The sequence below is a fragment of the Peromyscus maniculatus genome, chromosome 4 (assembly GCF_049852395.1).
Source record: "Peromyscus maniculatus bairdii isolate BWxNUB_F1_BW_parent chromosome 4, HU_Pman_BW_mat_3.1, whole genome shotgun sequence".
Taxonomy (NCBI): Eukaryota; Metazoa; Chordata; class Mammalia; order Rodentia; family Cricetidae; genus Peromyscus; species Peromyscus maniculatus.
The window spans coordinates 134,156,527-134,175,425 of NC_134855.1; the positions used below are offsets into that span (position 1 = coordinate 134,156,527).

The 18,899-nt window shown below is 41.2% G+C and overlaps 1 protein-coding gene across 6 annotated transcripts in view; it reads left to right on the forward strand.

The window, feature by feature from the left end:
* The window catches only part of Raly (RALY heterogeneous nuclear ribonucleoprotein), an 82,233-nt gene that overhangs the window by 25,485 nt on the left and 37,849 nt on the right, over nucleotides 1-18,899 (forward strand). For 4 of the 6 annotated variants that reach the window (XM_042276555.2, XM_042276560.2, XM_042276557.2 and 1 more), the window contains exon 2: nucleotides 2,747-2,829. The exons of 1 other annotated variant lie outside the window; for it this stretch is intronic. The gene's annotated coding sequence lies outside the window, so the exon portion shown is untranslated. Of the gene's footprint in view, nucleotides 1-2,746; nucleotides 2,830-11,289; nucleotides 11,466-18,899 lie in introns of those variants that run through there. One more of the 6 variants, XM_076570952.1, reaches the window with a different exon arrangement.

Below are 18,899 nucleotides of genomic sequence, written 5' to 3' on the forward strand. Positions count from 1 at the left end.
CAGGACATGGTAAATGCTGATTCTCAGAAAGGTCTCCATATCATTGTATAAGGTACTTTGATCACATGTTTCAGGACAGCCTACTTGTTAATAATCTCAACCTTAGAGTCTCCAGGGGCTGGAGAAATGGCTTGGTGATAAAGTAAGTGACTGGGAACACTTGTTACTCTTTCATAGTGACACAGTAAGGCTTCTAGCACCCACATCCAGAGGCTCATATCTACCTATAACTGTTGCTTCAGGGGATTTGATGTTTTCTGGCTTCCATAAGTACCTGCACACATGTGACATTCATTTACACAAACCCACACAGAACACATAAGTAAAAAGAAGAAAAATAAATCTTAATCCTTTATGATCTTTATTTCTGTGTGTGTTAAGATTTATTTTTCTTATTTATGTGTGTCTGTTTTTGTGAGCAAATGCCCTATGTGTGCAGGTGTCCACAGAGGCCAGAAGAGGGCCTTGGAGCTGCATTTGGCAAGTGTTTATGAGATGTCTTGTGTAGGTGTTAGGAAACAAATGGGTCCTGAGAGAACAGCAAGTAAGTACTCCTACCACTGAGCCACCTCTCCAGCCCCCAAATAAAATCAATCTTTAATTGGTGGGGGAGCGGGGCAGTAAGATGACTCAGTGGATAGAAGAACTTGATGCCAAGTGTGACAACCTGAGTTTAATGCTTGGCGCCCACATCGTGAGAGGAGAGAACTGACTCCTGCAAGTTGTCTTCTGACCTTTCACACATGTACCATAGCATGCTCATGTGCAGCCTCCACCCACACATGAATAAGTAAATGGGGGAAAATGTGCTCCAGTATGGTAAAAAGCTTGTGTTGTGGTTTGAAAGTGAAATGTTCCTTGTAAGTTCATGTATTTGAACACTTTGTCCTTGGCTGGTGGTACTCTTTTGGAAGGATAAAGTGAAATGTCCCTTGTAAGTTCATGTATTTGAACACTTTGTCCTTAGCTGGGGGTACTCTTTTGGAAGGATATAGACACTTGGAGCTGGAGCCTCCCTAGAGGAAGCAGGTTACTGTGGAAGAGCTTGAAGTTGTATAGCCTAGCCTCATTTCCTGTCTGTCCTCGGCTTCCTGACGTGATGTGCTATTGTGCCCTCCTCCCTCTCCATGGTGGACTACATCTCCCCTCCTTACGTGTTTCTAATATTGACTTATTAATTTAATTGTATATGTACAAGTGTGTGTACAGGTCAGAGGACAGCCCTCTTGGTACATCAGTTCCCTTCTGCCTTTTGGATCCTGTGGATGAAACTCAGGTGGTCGGGCTCAGTAAAGTGTTTTTATCCACTAAACCATTTTGCCAGTCCTGTATCCCTTCACTATCTACCTTTCTTTCTTTAAAAAAAAAAATTGACTCATTTTATGTGTGAGAATGTTTTGCTTACATGTATGTCTGTGTACCATATGGTGCCAGGTTCCTGCTTAAGTCAGAAGAGGGTTTTGGACTAGAGTTATAGATGTTTGTGTGTCACCATGTGGGTGTTAGGAATTGAACCTTGTCCCTGCAAGAACAAGTGCTCTTAACCTCTGAGCCATCTCTTCAGTCCCCTGTATTCCATCTTAAAGCCTAAGTAGATTCTTCCTCCCATAAGTGGCTTTTTAAAAACAGATTTATTTTCACTTTATGTGTGTCTTTGTATGTATGTATGTATGTATGTATGTATGTATGTATGTATGTATGTATGTGTACCACGTATGTGCCTGGTGCCTGCAGAGGCCAGAAGAGGGCAATGGGTCACGTGGAACTGGAGTTCCAGGTGGTTGTGAGCTGCGTCGTGGGCGCCAGCAACTCAACACTGGGATCTGCAAGGCAGCCAGTGCTGTTCACTGCTGAGCCAGCTCTTATGTGGCCTTTTGTCAGGTTTTGTCAGAGGAAAGTAAGTTATAGAAAAGTAATGGACCTTTTGAATTTTTTATGTGACAATAGGCTGACAGCTGGCTGGGCAGTGGTGACAATTTCTTTAATCCCAGCACTTGGGAGGCAGAGGCAGGCGGATCTCTGTGAGTTCAAGACCAGTCTGGTCTACAGAGTAAGTTCCAGGACAGCCAGCACTGTTACACAGAGAAACCCATCTTGGAAAAAAACCCACCAGAAAACCAAAAACAATAGGCTGACAGCACCGGAACCAGGGTTGGGTATGGTGCATGTCTATGCCCAACCTGCAGGGTTGGGAAGTGGAGGTAGGAGGACCCGGAGTTGAGGGCCACCTTTGATTACATCGTGAATTGAAACCCATTCTAAGCTACATGAAATCCTGTCTCAAAAAAATCAGTAAGATTAATATAATGGCTCATTACTGCTATTCTTTTTTTTTTTTTTTAAATTTATTATGTATATAGTGAGTGTTCTGTCTGCAGGCCAGAAGAGGGCACCAGATCTCATTGTAGATGGTTGTGAGCCACCATGTGGGTGCTGGGAATTGAACTCAGGACCTATGGAAGAGCAGCCAGTGCTCTTAACCTCTGAGCCATCTCTCCAGCCCACTGTTATTCTTTTAAAAAGAAAAGTCCTTGGTTTTTCCCTCACTCTGCTCTCATGGCATCCTTTCAAAGTCTTTTTCTGGCCATTTTATCTGAAGTAGTTTCTACTCTTACTCCTTGTTCTTTATTTCATGACTGTGTTTAAATTTCCTTCATAGCACCCAGCGTGGTCTGAAATGATAGGAACCAGGATTCAAAATGTGTAAGGGTTAAGACCCTTGACAAACCTCTTTTCTCTGTTACAGGTGAGTCCTGATTCTAGAGATAGCTGCTGTTGACCCTGTAACCCTAAGGACGAAATAGCTGGCCAAACTCATTCTTGGTACAGGTGAGTGAGGGTGTTCAGGCAGATCTGGGCAATCTTGGGCTAAGATATAGGATAACTAGTTTAGGGATTCCTTTTAGCCTTGGTACTGATATCTTAGGGTTACTGTTTTTTATGTGTTGGATTATTCTAGAGATTGGATGTGAGCTTAGGTGGCCTGCTGGCCTGGAAGGAGGATTGAGGTCACTTTCTTGGAGTTGTCATAAGAATGAATGTTTAGGATCACTTGTCAGGAAAAAAGGCTTCCTTCCTTCTTGCTTTTGCCAGTGCTGTGGGGGAAGGTAAATCTCAGGACCTGGAACCTTTGCCTATCTTCTCATGAACTCTTTGGATGTGTTCAAACAGCCATTGGGGATCTTCTTGACTTAAGCCTCTTTGACCTACCAAGCCCCAGGTTAGCATAAGGAAATTTAATTCTTCTCTGTCCTTACAGAATGTGATCATGAATGGTAAGGATGATGTGATTCAGTGGAGCTGTGTGAAGTGGGCGATGGGCAACTCAGATGGGAAGGGAAATCGCCACATTGGGAATTTATTATGCTAGCTCTCCCTTGATCTAGACTACTCCATTTTATAGATGAAGAAATGGAGGCCCAGGAACTGCAAATACTAGGGACCTATAAAGCCGATCTTAGAGTCAGCTCACTGAATACCGTTATGATGTGACAGACTTCTGTGAATTGCTTGCTAGTTTCCCTGGAATTCTGCTGTTTCTGTCTCTCTGTCTGTTTTTTTTTTTTTTTTTTTTCTCGAAAACATAAGACAGCCCTCCTCAGAAATTCAAGTTACTTGAGCCCAATAGGACAGGGAGGATTTAGGGTCCCTTGTGATCAGTGAGGGGATCAAAGAATGTAAGACAGGAAGACCTTAAGCAGCAGTGGTTTATCTAACTGACTGGAAGAAGAAAATACCTAGAACTGAAGGGATCTCAGAAGTTGGGCTGACAGGAGTTACGGACCTAGACAGCTAGGTTGATGCTGGGAGATAGAGTTTCTCTGTGTAGTCCTGGCTGCCCTGGAACTCACAGAGATCCTCCTGCCTCTGCCTCCCAAGTACTGGGATTAAAGGCGTGCGCCATCACCACTGCTTCCATATACCTGAGTTTTTAATCTTGTCTCAGCATGTGTCCCTTGACCAGTCTTTATCCCCATTTATAAAATTGTAACTTCCTGCTTCCATGCTGCATTTTTTTTCTTTTGTGCTGAGATCTGAACCTAGGGTATTGCACTTGCTTCTCAAGCACTCTGCTACCAAGCTAAATCCCCAACCCCTGCCATAGGTGTGTGCAACCCCGTCAGTGGTAATGTAGAATCGTGTTCTTCTTTTCTGTAGTCTGAAAATTTGTAAAGAATTAGTATTATTTCTTTAGAAGTTTGGTAGAATTTACCTTAGTGTTTCCTTATATTTCTTTTACATAAAAATCAGAGCATCTCTCTTCCTAGTTTTAGTAATTTGTATTTTCCTAATTTTTTTGTCTGTGTTGGTTTATACATTTTATAATCTTTTTAAAGACTGAATTTTTGGTTTTATTAGTTTGTTGTTTCATTGATTTTTCTTAATTTAATCTGTTATTTCCTAATCTGTTTGCTTTATATACTTTGTTTTTTTTCTGGTTCTTAAGGCTTGGGCCATTGATTTAAAATTGTATTTATTATTATTACTAAGTGTATATGTACCCCTCCTTTTCTTATTTTATTAAAACTAAAAATGTTCTTTCTTACTTTATTACTGAAACAGTGGGCAGAGAAGAAGATAGCTAAGCAAGAGAGGAACTAATAGGTCCTATAGATCAGATCAGCTAAAGGACACTTCTAGGGAGTCCTGAGCCTAAGAATACTGCTATGAGATCAGAATCTAAGTCAGGAAATTGGAAACTACAATTCAGGAAACCAAGGTCTGTTAGCAGCTGTGGTGCTAGGATTATGAGATAAAGCTAGGCCTGGTGGCACAGGCCTATAATCCCAGCTATTTGGGAGGCTGAAGCCAGAGGGTCACAAGTTCAGGGACTGCTCTGGTTATAGAGATGCAGGGTCAGCCTGGATACTTCCTGAGACCCTTTCTCAAAAAGAAGAAAATGAATGAATGAACGAACACATGAAGGTACAAGGCCACTTCTGTCTTAGGTTCAAAGTTCAGTACTGTGATAGAAAGATTTTTGAGATCAGTAAGAGATGCTGTAGGGAATTTACCTAATAGGGGTTAGGTAGAGGAATTGGGAAAACCTATTACAAATGACTCCATTAACACAAAGCAGAGAGGTAAAGGACTATTGTCCTAGCTACTCCAGAGGATGAGCTCGGAGGGGAAGGAATAGCATACAAAAGTCTCTGGGGGTTTTCCCCAGCATTTCTGTCTTATCTGAGTTTCCATTCTTTTACCTTGATTACCATTTTCTTTCATTTCTGCAGTTAGCTGAACTTATCAAGAGCTACAGTAGTGCATAAGGCAAGAGACAAAAGACTCTTGAGGAAATAACTTGGGTCAGTTAGTGTTTCTTTTTCATTGTTGAATATATTCTTCAAAACCAGAAACCATATAACCTTAAAGGAGTCAGATTTATACTGAGATTTGAGTCTTTGCTGTGACATTTATGTCCTGTGTGACTAACTTCACTGACCTATAGTTTTCCTCATCTGCAAAGTTAGATCTTTTTTCTTTTCTTTTTTGGGTTTTTTCAAGACAGGGTTTCTCTATGTAGCTTTGCGCCTTTCCTAGAACTCGCTTTGTAGACCAGGCTGGCCTCGAACTCACAGAGATCTGCCTGGCTCTGCCTCCCGAGTGCTGGGATTAAAGGCGTGCGCCACCACCGCCCTGCGCAAAATTAGATCTTATTGTGGTTATTATGATGCTAATGGATGATGGAAAAATACCTGCCCTGGCTAATTGGAGGAAGCAGGTCACTGGAGGTATGTCTTTGGATTGTATATTCCAGGGTCCCATATTCCCTTCTCTGCTTCTGTCTGCCATGATGCAAACTTCTGCTCTGCCTCATTTTCCTTCACAAGATGCAACCTTAAATCAAAAACTTCTTCCTTGAAAGAGAGAAAAGGCAGGGAAGAGAGACAGAGAGAGAAAGAAGGACAAGGGAAGAGGCCTGGTAGAGTGGTGCTCACCCGTCAGTGACTGTATTTCACTTATTTAATCCTCAGACCATGTGTTAAATAATTAGATTTAAAAAAAGGGAACGTGGCACTTCGGGTTCTGAGCTTTAGTCTGCCCAACCTTGGGAAAGCAGTTCATTCTTAAGTTTCACTTCCTCAGCTGTAAAAGGAGGCACAAGGCAGAAAGCTTTAGAGAGCCACTGTCTTGTTCTCAAGCTGTATTTGTATTCTCAAGCTGTATTTGTATTCTGGCTTTTGCTCTTGGTTGAGAAGATTTCATTTCAGAGAAGGCTTTCCTCTTCTTTGTATTGGTGTGTATGTGGTGTGTATTGGTGTGTATGCCAGAACTGGCGTTGGAGCTAGAGCTAGAGGTGGTTGTGAGGTGCCTGATGTGGGTGCTGGGAACCAAACTCTGGTCATCTGCACGAACAGCAAGCTCTGTTGACCACGGTATCATCTTCCTAGCCCCGTGAGAAGGCTCTTCAAGAGTTGAGTTTTAGGGGCTGGAGAGATGACACTGGTTGCTTTTCAGAGGCCTCAGACCCTCTTTGTCCTCCACCTGTAATAGGCACACAAGTGGTGCATAGACATTATGTGTAGGTAAAATGCCTCTATATGTTTTTTTTTGTTTTTTAAATGGCTTTGTCTAGCCCTAGAATATTTAGAATCTTATTGAAACCAGTTTCATTCAGGCACCAAGAATAGTTTTGTGGTTGTTTTTTTTTTTTTAATTTTCAAATTTTTTATTTATTTTATTTATTTATTTTGCGGGGAGGGTGGTTGTTTGTTCGTTTAGCTCTGGAAATGCCTTGGTTTCTCTGATCCAGCCCTTTTGTATAACAGATAATGCAGCAGAATGGAAAGAGACCCAGAATTCCTCCAGTTCCTGCCAGTATTAGCTTAATCTTTTAGAACCATACTATTTTCTGAAAGACAGAGTGGTAATAGAGTAGACATGTAGAGAAATAATACTGACAAACTGACAAAAGAAAGAAAAAGTGAGGATCAAGAAGTGAAGCCACTTGCTCAGACTAGATTCCAGATCTCTTCTGTCTCATTCCAGGGTTTTTTTCTCTAGAGCCCAGGCCAATTGCACCCACATATATGTAGTAGCAAAGATTGGAACAGAAAGAACATCAGCTTTCCTAACATCTCCATCAACAGCCTCTCAGGTTCCCTGTGGCGTGTGTCAATTACATAGTCTGTATTTGTTTTAGGGAAAAAAGGCTCCATTAAGCGCTCCTGTTTGATTTACTTAAGCTGGTACAAGGTCCAGATGCTTTTAGAATAACATAGCAGATTCCATAAATTGGCCCATTTCCAATGTGCTGCACTCTGATCTGCTGGCTGGGCTTTGTCCCTGAGTCCTCCCTACCTGTCATGTGAATCACACAGTTTTCTTTTGGTAGTTTGCCCTTCCCCTCTTAAATTTTTTTAGTTACATAGGTGCATGCATGCTATTAGAAAAAAGTTTGCAAAGAAAGAGACCACCGCTCCAGTAAGAGTCTGAGCAAGGCAAACTTTTACTCTTGGTCAAGAGGAAGAGAAGCAAGCATACAGACAGGAAGTGTACTTGGTTTTTATCCGAACACTGGTGGGGACTCTGTCATTTCCCCATTGCCTAGCGCTCAACCTGATAGTCTCTGGACATTGGCTGGTTTTAAAAGAAAAATGCAAAGGAAATACAGGGGGACAGAGTTAACTCTTTGTTTGTTTGTTTGTTTGTTTGTTTTTGAGACAGTGTCTCACTGTGCAGCTCTGGCAGTCGTGGAACTCACTGGCCTCGAACTCCTGCTTCTGCCTCTGAAGTGCTGGCATCAAAGGTGTGCACCACTATGCCTGGCTAGGAGTTAATAACCACTTTGTGTAAAGTGATTTTTATGGAGAATGGGATTAAAACATTTGCATGAAAGTCTTACCAGGTAGGAGAGACAAAAAGATTGGAACTCCTGTCAAAACACAACTTTTATAATATTTGATAGAAAAGACTCAATATACAGCACGTATGGAAGTCAGAGAACCTTTGCCGTTGGTTCTTCCCTTTACATCTAGATCTTGAACTTTAAGATAAGACACCTTTACACACTGAGCCATGTTATTATTAACTCTAGATTAGCATGAGTATCATGTTCCATTATAGCATCTTCATGCATATCACTCTTTTTTCTTACCCCCAACTGCTGTCCTGTGCACTTCTCTTTCCCTCTTGAGGAATATATAATATATATCTGCTGTGCATTTGTAGCAGGTATTTTAAAACCCATTAAGCTACCAGTATCTCCCAAAGGGAAAGCAAAGGCTTAGTGAAGAAAATAAATGCAGTGGCCACATCGTGTCTAAAACAGCTCTGGTTTGAACTCTGACCTCTTGACCCCAGAGACTGAGCTTTCTGACAACCATACTACCTCCCCCGCCTCTGGCCACAGTGTTTCTGGAAGAACAGAGTATTTAAAAGTACCCAAGAAAGGGCAGGCATTGGGTAACCTGAGAATTGGAAATACCTCCATGCCCTTAGTTGTTTACTCAGGTTTCTGCTATACACTCTTTTAAACTACCTTTCCCAGAACTCAGATTTGGGTCCTAGAAATCCAGGAATCAAAAGGTCTTTGATATGGAAGAGTCTCTAGTAAAACATGAACCTGTTATTTTCAACGTTGAGAGATGGGAATATTTCAGGCAAATAAGCCTCCCTTGTGTACCCACAACTGAAGTGCAGGAAAGTGTAGGTCCTCAGATCTCTATTCACTTTCAATTTGGCAAAGCCTTCAGAGCCCCATAAGAAAGGGCTCTGCTATTAAGTGATAGAACCAGGGGCTGTAATCCAAATCCATAGTCACCACGGTGCCAGTGAATTTAAGCTCTCTCTGAGAGGGTTCTCTCCTGAGCTTGGGGCCTATCCAGTCTTTAGTTGCGGAAGTGGTAGGACTTTAGCCCTGAGTTCCCATACTTCCTGAGAACTCCTATGTTTTCATGTTCTGCTTCGGGCTCATTTATGCTTAATTGGTAGGGGCTACTGTGCTTGCTTGCCTCCCTCCCTCCCAAGACACTCTTGACTGTCCAGGAACTTTCTCTGTATACCAAGCTGCTCCTGGACTTGGATATCCACCTGCCTCTGCCTTCTAAGTGCTAGGATTAAAGGTGTGTGACACCACATCCTTGCCCTTACTAGTTTTTTTGGTTTAGTTTTTCCGAGACAGTGTTTCTCTGTATAACAATCCTGGCACTTACTTTATAGACCAGCCTGGCCTCAAACAGAGATTTGCCTGCCTCTGCTTCCCTAGTGCTGGGATAACAGGTGTGAAACACCATCTTCCCACTTAAATTGTCATGTCTCGCCCCCTCCCCCCCTTTAAAAAAAAAAGGATGAGGTTTCTTGTCCAGGCTGGTCTCATGCTTGCTAGGAAGCTGAGCCTGGCCTTGAACACACTCTCTCTCTCTCTCTTTTTTTTTAAGATTTATTTATTTATCATGTATACAGAAGAGGGCGCCAGATCTGATTACAGATGGTTGTGAGCCACCATGTGGTTGCTGGGAATTGAACTCAGGACCTCTGGAAGCACATTCGGTGCTCTTAACCTCTGAGCCATCTCTCCAGCCCTGGCCTTGAACTCTTATATCAGCTGTTAGGGACTTTTTAATGGGACCCCCTTCATAATGGTATACTTTTAAGAATAGAGTGGAGCCGGGCTGTGGTGGCATGTGCCTTTAGTCCCAGCACTTGGGAGGCAGAGCCAGGCGGATCTCTGTGAGTTCGAAGCCAGCCTGTTCAGAGTGAGTTCCAGGAAAGGTACAGAGCTACACAGATTTCTCTGTCTTGAAAAACAAAACAACAACAACAACAAAAAAAAAGGAATAGGTTGGAAAGGATGGATACAGTTTTGTTTCTGCATTTTTTCCTCACTATTATTTGTCATGAAATGATGCAATTTTTAGGATATTAGAATCAAAGATCCTTAACAGACAATTACCACATTTACAGAAGATCTCTTTATAGAGATTTAAGGCCCAGCATAGCTGCTTTCTTTGTTGTAGCTTGGCAGTAAGTCCAGTGGCTCATTTTCCCACCTTTCTAAAAGATTGTCCCTAAGGCCTTAAACCATCTTAGTTCCAGGGCACTATTTTAAAAACAACAGAGACCTCAAACAACATTCATGTTTTATAAGTATGAAGCCTAAGCCCAGTAAAGAATTAAGAAATGTATCTAAAGTTAACACTGTGTTTAAGTGACAGATGCCATGACTCTCACCCCAGGCCTTTTGAACATTACATATGGCTTTATGTCACTGTGCTGTTGCCCAAGTGACCACCACAACATTTGATTGACCTCCTTTACTTGGGCTGGGTATCAGGATTCTCTTGTCTTCTGACATCTTGTTCCTGTAAAGAAGGCAGTCCTATGTTTCCTGGCAGCATGTAATTTAATACATAATATAATGAGTGTGTCAACTTCTAAAATTTCTGCGTGTGTGTATGTATATGTATACAGTATATATGTATGGTGTATGTCATATATGTTGAGATCAGAAGACAGCTTCATGGGATTAGTTTTCTCCTTCAATTTTTTTGTGGGTTCCAGAAATTGAACTCAAGTTGACAAGCTTGCAGGACAAAGCGCCTTTACCTGCAGCTATCTCACTTGCCCAAGTTTTTATTTTTAAACATAGTAGGCAGCTTCTTTCTCTCTCTCTAGAATGCTATCACACTTTTTAATTATTTTTTTATTTTATGTGCATTGGTGTTTTGCCTGCATGTATGTCTGTGTGAGGGTGTCATGTCCCCTGGAACTGGAGTTACAGTTGTGAGTTGCCATGTGGGTTCTGGGAATTGAACCCAGGTCCTCTGAAAGAGCAGTCAGTGCTGTTAACCACTGAGTCATCTCTCCAGCCCATGCTACCACTTCTTTTTCTTGGAAGTTAATTACAGCCTGCTGGGACTAACATTCACAGTTTCTTTTTGGTCATTTTGCTTTTCTGTTAGCTCATATGAAGAAGCAGAGGTGTTACATAGGGTGCCATGCAGAAGAAATGGATCTTAGAGATAAAGGGAAAGGTTTGAAGGGGAGCCAAAGCAAGCAGAAGGTTGAGGAAAGGGTTAGGAGGGGAGGGAAATGCTAGGGTCTGAATTTCCCCAGCTAATCTAACCTGTGGAGACCAGCTAGCTCCAAAGGCTACAAAACAGGGTTCAAAGAAAAGGTTCACAGCATATCGAAACTTAATTTAGGACTTTTCTGTCTGAGGGATATTTTCTAGGAACAGAATAAATTCATACACAAACTGTTTGGGTCATGTTCTTTTATTCTTCTGCTATAGTTCTAATTATCTACAGCTCTAATTCTTCCTACTTCTAATTCCTTCTAGTTTCAGTTCTCTGTATGCTACTCTGCTTCAATTCTCCACAGCTTATATACACATTCAACAGCAAAACTTTCTGCAATAAAAAAAGTTACAAAAACTGATGGGAGTGAGTAACCGTGGCAACGCCTGGCTTCAAGATCCCTGGTGTATAGACTGTGACCTGAGGCTGTGAGCACAGTGCCTGGTAAGATAGGTTGCTGAGAGATCTCCACAGGGAGTCAGGTCTTTATTGGCCAGACTTGGCAAGCGAAGAATTGGTATAGTATTTTAGGTTGTTTTGAGTTAATAACCTTGGTTAGTTATCTGCAACTCTGACCTTGTACATATCTGTAAAGTTTTTAACTTATGATCAGTTTACAGAAACATTCAGTCTAGTTTGAAACTGCTCTGAGGTTTCAAATCAGCAAAATATATGTAGCTTGTCTTAGACTGGGGAGAAATTGTTGTTTTTTTATGTTAGTCTGAGTTAAAGGAACAAAGTAGACTTTTAAGTGTTTTACAGTCCTTGTGGGACAATAGATCTAGTTATGAAGCATATTCTAGTATATTTTCTATGTATCAAAATTTTATACAGCTTAATGAGAAGTCATCTTCCTGACCATCCATAGATATATGTGCCTATAAGATTGAGATGCAATCATGAGATTACATATGCATATCATATGAGACTGCACATTACAGTGCAGGTATTGGAGATACCATAGCTGTTTTTGCACATGTGAAATTACAGACAGGAGCAACAGTTTTCAAAGTCAGTGGTCCCGTTAGTCTTGCTCGAACAGGATTCTCTTCCATCAGAGAATTATTCATCTGGTAGATTGACATCTGAATTATCACTTGCTATTGCTGTAGTTGTGTCATGGCCCACAATAGTTTGTAACACCTAATGTCTTATAGTCTCCTAAGTTAAACAACTTTTTCTGGAAATGTTTTGTTTAACTCATTAGTGTGAAAATCAGCTGAGTCAAGATTTCTAAATTAGGTCCAAAATTAGTTAATACCTTCTTGAAAATGTAACCTGGAATTATCTTTCTCCTGGGGCCTAGAGGTTGGATACCATGCGTAACTGGCATTTACTGGGCTCTAGGTATCTGAACTCTGGGCCTCTTCCTTCCTCAGGAAGTACTTTAATTGCTAAGTCATCTCTCCAACCCTGGAGAAATAACTTGATTTCCTTTTTTTAGGTTTTCTTCTCTCATAATCTCTGACTCATAATTCTCTACATACTGCCTCTCTTTAGTTTGTAGTTGTCAACCCACATGGTTGGAAAGAGCAACTAGGGTCTTCTGCCAAATTTCCTTACATTAGCCTTTTATTTGGTCTTTGTCATGGGAACATACTATTTTATTTTAGCCATTGTCTTAGAACTACCACTTTGTGCAAAGATAGTAAGTTACTAGTTTTCCACTCATTCATGCTACCCCCACACTTAAACTAGCAGCTTGCTCTAACACTCCAGTTGATGTGCAGAATTGTTTGAAGCCTGACTCCATTCTTAATCTCCACAGAAGCGATGTGGAAGAGAACTGAGATTTGAAGTTGACTACATCTGGGTTTGAGCACTAGGAAAACTTCTCAAATGTTCCTTCTAGAATATTCTCTCCCTTTTCCCTGGTTAGTTACCAACTAATATTAGATGTGCTTTGAGTTAACTTTAAAAAATTTCTTTATTAGCATATACTTTGTATAACATTGAGTTTTATGATACTTTCATGCATGTATATAATCATATATTTGACCATATTCATGTCTCATCACTCTATTTTGTTTCCTTCCTACTTTTGCTGATCTCTTCCCTCTTCTTAAGTAGTTTCCTACCCCAACCCCATTGTTGAATCCATGAGTTTGAGTAGAGTTACTACAGGAGCATGTTTAGAGTATTGGCAACAGAGCGTGGCTGCACCACTGAAGAAAATGTAGATTAAAAAAAAAAAGCAATTACATAGAGTTATGTGTGTGTGCATTTATATTATATACAAACACATATAGTATAATATTACATATAAACACATAGAGAATAAACATAAACAACTACTGTACAGTTGTTGCTGTGATTCCCCCCCTTTTTGCAATGTAAATTTGAGGTCTTGATTTCTGCTTTTCCCATCAGAGTCCTAATAGTCAGCCTCATAGCCATTTGGAAACCTGATTTGATTATGTCTGCTCACATCAAAACATTTCTGATGATTGAACAGTAGTAATCCAGCTGGCACTGTGCCACTTGGAGAGAACAGGATGAGAAATGATTATCAGGTGCTTGGGAGCTGTTAAATCCACAACTGGAAATGCTCCACAAATCAATTAAATAAAAGATTTCTAAGACAGGATTTGGGGTGGAGGGAGTGCTAGTATTTTCTGGGGTTTAGAAATTTCAATTCTTAGTGGAATAAACATGTCTTTCTCTGTTGTGCTAGCCAGCTTCCAAATCACCACACAGAGACTTCTTATTAATTATGAATGCTTGACCGGTAGCTTAGGGTTGCCCCATTAGCTCGTAGTTTAAATGAACCCATTTCTATTAATTTACTTTCTGCCTCGTAGCTTTACCTTTACTCGGCCCATCTTGCTTTCCCTTCCCTCCATTTCTGCCTGGTGACTCCTCATGACTGTTCTTCTTCCCAGCATTTTCTCTGCCCTGAAAAATTTGCCTAGCTGTTGGCTGTTCAGCTTTTTATTAAACCAATCACAGTAAAATACCTTCACACAGTATAAAGGAATATCCACAACATAAACAAGTGCACATTTTTACATGTACTTGTGTAAAAGGATAAATTAACAAGTGTTCAAATGTTGCTGAGGCTGCTTGGAGGCCACCTCTGCCATTCTGGACGTCATCTCAGGTGTCTAAACAAGGTTATTGTAGTTTGATAGAAAGAACCCTGCCTTCAGAATTACACTGATAAAAGTTCTGATTCCTGCCTGTAGTTTACTAATTGTTTCTCTCTTAAGAGTATCAGTTTTTATGTCTAATAATAATAATAATAGTACTGTTGATAACTGCTTTTGAGATTGTTATAGTTTTTAGATATGAAGATGTGGTGGTGAGTCATTCCCTGCCTCCCCAGTGACTTGATGGTTTAGTCCTCTAGCTGATGGCACTATTGAGGTTCTTTTTTTTTTTTTGGTTTTTCGAGACAGGGTTTCTCTGTGTAGCTTTGCGCCTTTCCTGGGACTCACTTGGTAGTCCAGGCTGGCCTCGAACTCACAGAGATCTACCTGGCTCTGCCTCCCGAGTGCTGGGATTAAAGGCGTGCGCCACCACCGCCCGGCACTATTGAGGTTCTTAGACCATGAAGGTAATGACTTCATCAATGTGTTAAATCTGCGGATAGGTTCATACTGAATGGGCTTTTAGGAAGTAGGTCTGGTGGAAGATGTAGGTCATTGAAGACATGATTTTGAAGGATAAAGCTGGGCCCTCTTTGTTCCTCTTCCTAGCTGCCATGAGGTGAGCAGCCTCATTTGTCACAGGCCAGTAGTAGTGGAGCTAGTTAGCCATAGACTGAAGCCATAGACCAAAATAAATCTTTGCTCCCTTAGTTGACTTTCTCAGATGACTTGTCATTGTGACAGATAAACTAACAGATTAGTATGAGAGAGAGTTCAAAATATTTTTACTAAATATATCTACAAAACTTGCTTGAGTAAAGAAAGGCTGATCTGTTTCTGTTAGCTCTTTCAAGACTCCAGGAGATGATAGTAAAGTCTGTTCTTCTCTAACCACCCTTATCCTAAGAAATGCTGGGTTCATTTTCCTTCTCAGTTTCATGTACCAGAGGTATTGGGGGAAAAAAAAAGAGCCCCTCAGGTCAGGTTCTGTCACAGCATTCGTCACACATGAGTAAACAGGACTTTGTCTGGTAGATACCAAGGGCAGGACAGGTGGCTCCGGAAGCAGCAGCCGATGAATAAAAGGCTTTCTCTCTGTTCCCAATAAATTGGTCCTTGGAGAGCCTAGCTTTGAAATTCTAATTGACACAGGAGGAAAAGATTCATTAGGCCCTGGACTCATTAAAATGCTCTGTTGCTCACCTTCAATTTATTCTTGGCAGTTCATCAGAAGGGATTAAGTGAACCGACAGTCTGTGATGCTGCTGACAGCAGAGTCCTATGTGCTTGGTGGTTTTGGGGGCTGTGAGTGTTGGTTGTGCCTCCTATATTCTATGGAATAAACAGATGCTTTGAGAGGCACATCATCCCTGGTAAGGGTTCCTGGGGTCTGCTATCCCACATGCCAAATCTCATGTACCTTTAGCACTGAAAGGACCTTCTGAGATCATAAGTGATAACTCATTTATACAGATAGGTGGTCCAAGAATGACTGGAGCTTACTCTGAAGATGACTAAGCACTTTAATGGTAAAATTACAGTTCACATAGCCTGACTTTGGGCCAAGAATATTTCCCTTGAACCCATTTTGAATTTTTAGGATTAAAGTATTTTATTAAAAATAAAATAATGTTTATTTTATTTTTGTGTGTATGGGCATTTTGCCTTCATGGTACTTGAGGAGACCAGAAGAGGGCTTCGAATTCCCTGGACTGGAATTGTAGGCAGTTGGGAGCTACCATGTGGATACTGTTAATTGAACCCAGGTCGTCTGGAAAAACAACCATTGCTTTTAACCACTGAGCCATCTCTCCAGCTCTTAAAATATAACACGTTTTGTGTGCCAAGATTCTGTGATAAAATAAGCATGGGGTTGGGGGAGGGTAGGAGAAGGAAGTCATGTTACCTTTCCCATATTAGAGGTTAGAAAGACCCCCACACAGACTGAAGAAATAACTCAGTTGGTAAAGTGCTTGCCATGTAAGTATGAGGACCCCAAGTTCAGCTCCCCAAACCAATGTTAAAAAAGGAAGGAAGGGAAAAAAAAAAAAAAAAAAAAAAAAAACCTTGCTGGTTGAGGCCAGCCTGGTCTTACAGAGCAAGTTCCAGGACAGCTAGGGCTACACAAAGAAACCCAGCCTTGAAAAACAAACACACACACACACACCCAACAAGCAACAACAACAATAAAAAGAGAATTTGCTGGGCATGGTGGCACATGCCTTTAATTGTGGGGAGAGACAGGCAGATCTCTTAAGAGGTCAAGGCCAGCCAGGTCTACATAACAGCTCCAGGTCAGTCAGGGCTAAGAGTGAGACTATCTCAAAAAGACGGTAATTAAAGTAAGTAAGTAAGTAAATAAATAAATAAATTCATAAATACATAAAAGCTAAATGTGGTGGCATGCCTTTATAATCCCAATGCTAGGGAAGTAGAGATGGGCAGCTATTGAAGAATGACATCTGAGACTGACTTCTGGTTGCCACACTCAGCTGTGTACAACCACTTCCATACATACATTCATTCACACCTACAAGAACAAATTTCACAGAAGGAATGACAGACAAGAAAAAGGAATGACTACTACCAACGAGGAATTTGTTCACTAGAGAAGTAGATAGGGAATGTTAAGGCTGCAGGGCCCGTGTGATTGGCTTCTGTGTCCCATTCCTGAGATTAGGTATAGTTCCTTCATTAAGAACACAGACTTCGGTTTCTTTACTGTTCCCAGCCAGGGCCTAGATTCAAGAACACTTTGATAACAGTTTTTGGCTTTAGTTGGTAAAAGCATGGGAGAACAGATGGCCATTTCGGCAGTTTGGATCATGAGGGTGTGATCTCAGACAGAGCTAGAAGATACATTGAGAACTCTATACAGTTTACATTTAATGCTGTGTTTTGTTTTTTTTTTTTTAAACTAGGCTCCTCCCAAGCTCTTCTCTATCTCAGAACAAAGCAAAATTATTTAATTCAGTCTATTTCCCATCTGTAGCCTCCTACTCCCACCCCCATCCCTTCTCATAGTCCCATATAGTTTTCCTGTACTGACCTCAGTGTAAGGGTTCCTGGGGTCTGCTATCTCAAATGACCCTTTGAACCTATTTCACCGGCATGTCTCAAGATGAGGTTAATGAATCTGGTTCCACGGCCATTATGGCATCTACTTTATTTAGATCACTCTGGCTATAGGCCTCCTACCAGGCTCCCATCTACTCGCTGGTTTTTATTCCCAACTTCTTAAGAATTAGATTGGCTGCTAAACAGCCTCAATGATCAGTACTGAAAGAAACTGATGTTTCTTGATTGTCTAAAATCCTGTCAAATTTTAATGAGTATTAATTGGCATATGACTTAATATTTGTTCTGTTTGGGAGACAGGGTCTCACTCAAGGCTGGCCTTGATCTCACGGTGGTCCCCTTGCCTCTATTTCAGTGTTTTAAACATACATTGTTTATTTATGGTTTTTTGAAAATAGATTCTTCTCATACAATATATCTTGATTATAGTTTCCCCTCCTTTTGCTCCTCCCAGTTCCTCCCCATCTTCCCTCCCCTCCAGATCCACTCCCTTTCTGTCTCATTAGAAAAGAACAGGCTTCTAAAAGATAACAACCAAACATGACAAAATAAGATGAAGCAAAAACTATCCTATTGTAGTTGGACACAGCAACCCAATAGGAGGAAGAGTCCCAAGAGCAGCCACAAGAGTCAGAGACCCACTGGTTCTCACAGTCAGTAGTTCCATAAAAATATTAAGCTAATAGCTAGCTATAAGATTTATGCAGAGGACCTGGTATAGACCCATGTAGGCACTGTGCTTGCTGCTTCATTCTCTGTGAGTTCTTATGCGCTTTGCTTAGTTGATTTAGAGGGCCTTGTTCTGTGTGTCCTCCATCCCCTCTGGCTCTTAAAAATCTTTCCACCTCCTCTTCTTCGAGATTCCCTGAGCTCTGAGGGGAGGAATTTAATAGACCTCCAATTTAGACTCTCTGTGTAATGTCTGGGTATGGGTCTCTGCATTTGTTCCCATCTGCTGCCCGAGGAAGTCTTTCTGATGATGACTGGATAAGGCACTGATCTATGAGTATAGCAGGATATCATTAGGAATCATTTTATTCATTCATTCATTCATTTATCTATTTTTTAAAGAATCATAGTGTTTGGTTTTACCCTAGGTCTCTGGGCTATCTAGTCTCTGGTTCTTGGTTACCCAGTGTTGGATGTGAGTTCCTTCTCATGGAGTGGCCCATAAGTCATATCAGATATTGGTTGGCTACTCCTACAAGTTCTGTGCCACTATTGCCCTAGTATATTTTACAAGTAGGACAGATAGTAGGTCAAAGGTTTTATGGATGGGCTGGTGTCCATGTTTCCTTTCAGTAGCCTGCAGAGTACCTTCTCACACCAAAGAGACTAGAACGTGGTGGTGAAGGCTTCATGTTCAACTTCTCCATGTTCAGTGAGTTGTGTGGGTGTTGTTCTTGGCAATGGGGTCTTGCTGTCAGTTTGCTGAGAGCAACTGTTTTTCTTAACAACAGCTTGGGTTTGGGGATTTCCTTGGGACCCCTTGGGCAACAATTCAATTGAATTCAACCCAGTCCAGACACTGGAAGTCTTGCCTGGCTACAAGAAATGGCCAGTTGAGACTCCATATGCCCATTACTAGGAGTCCTCATTAGTACCACTTTCATAGACTCCAGGAAGTTTCCACTGCTCTAGGTTTCCACACCACCCTCCAAATTCACCCCAATTCCAGCTGTCTTTCCCTACACTTCTCCCTCCACTCTAT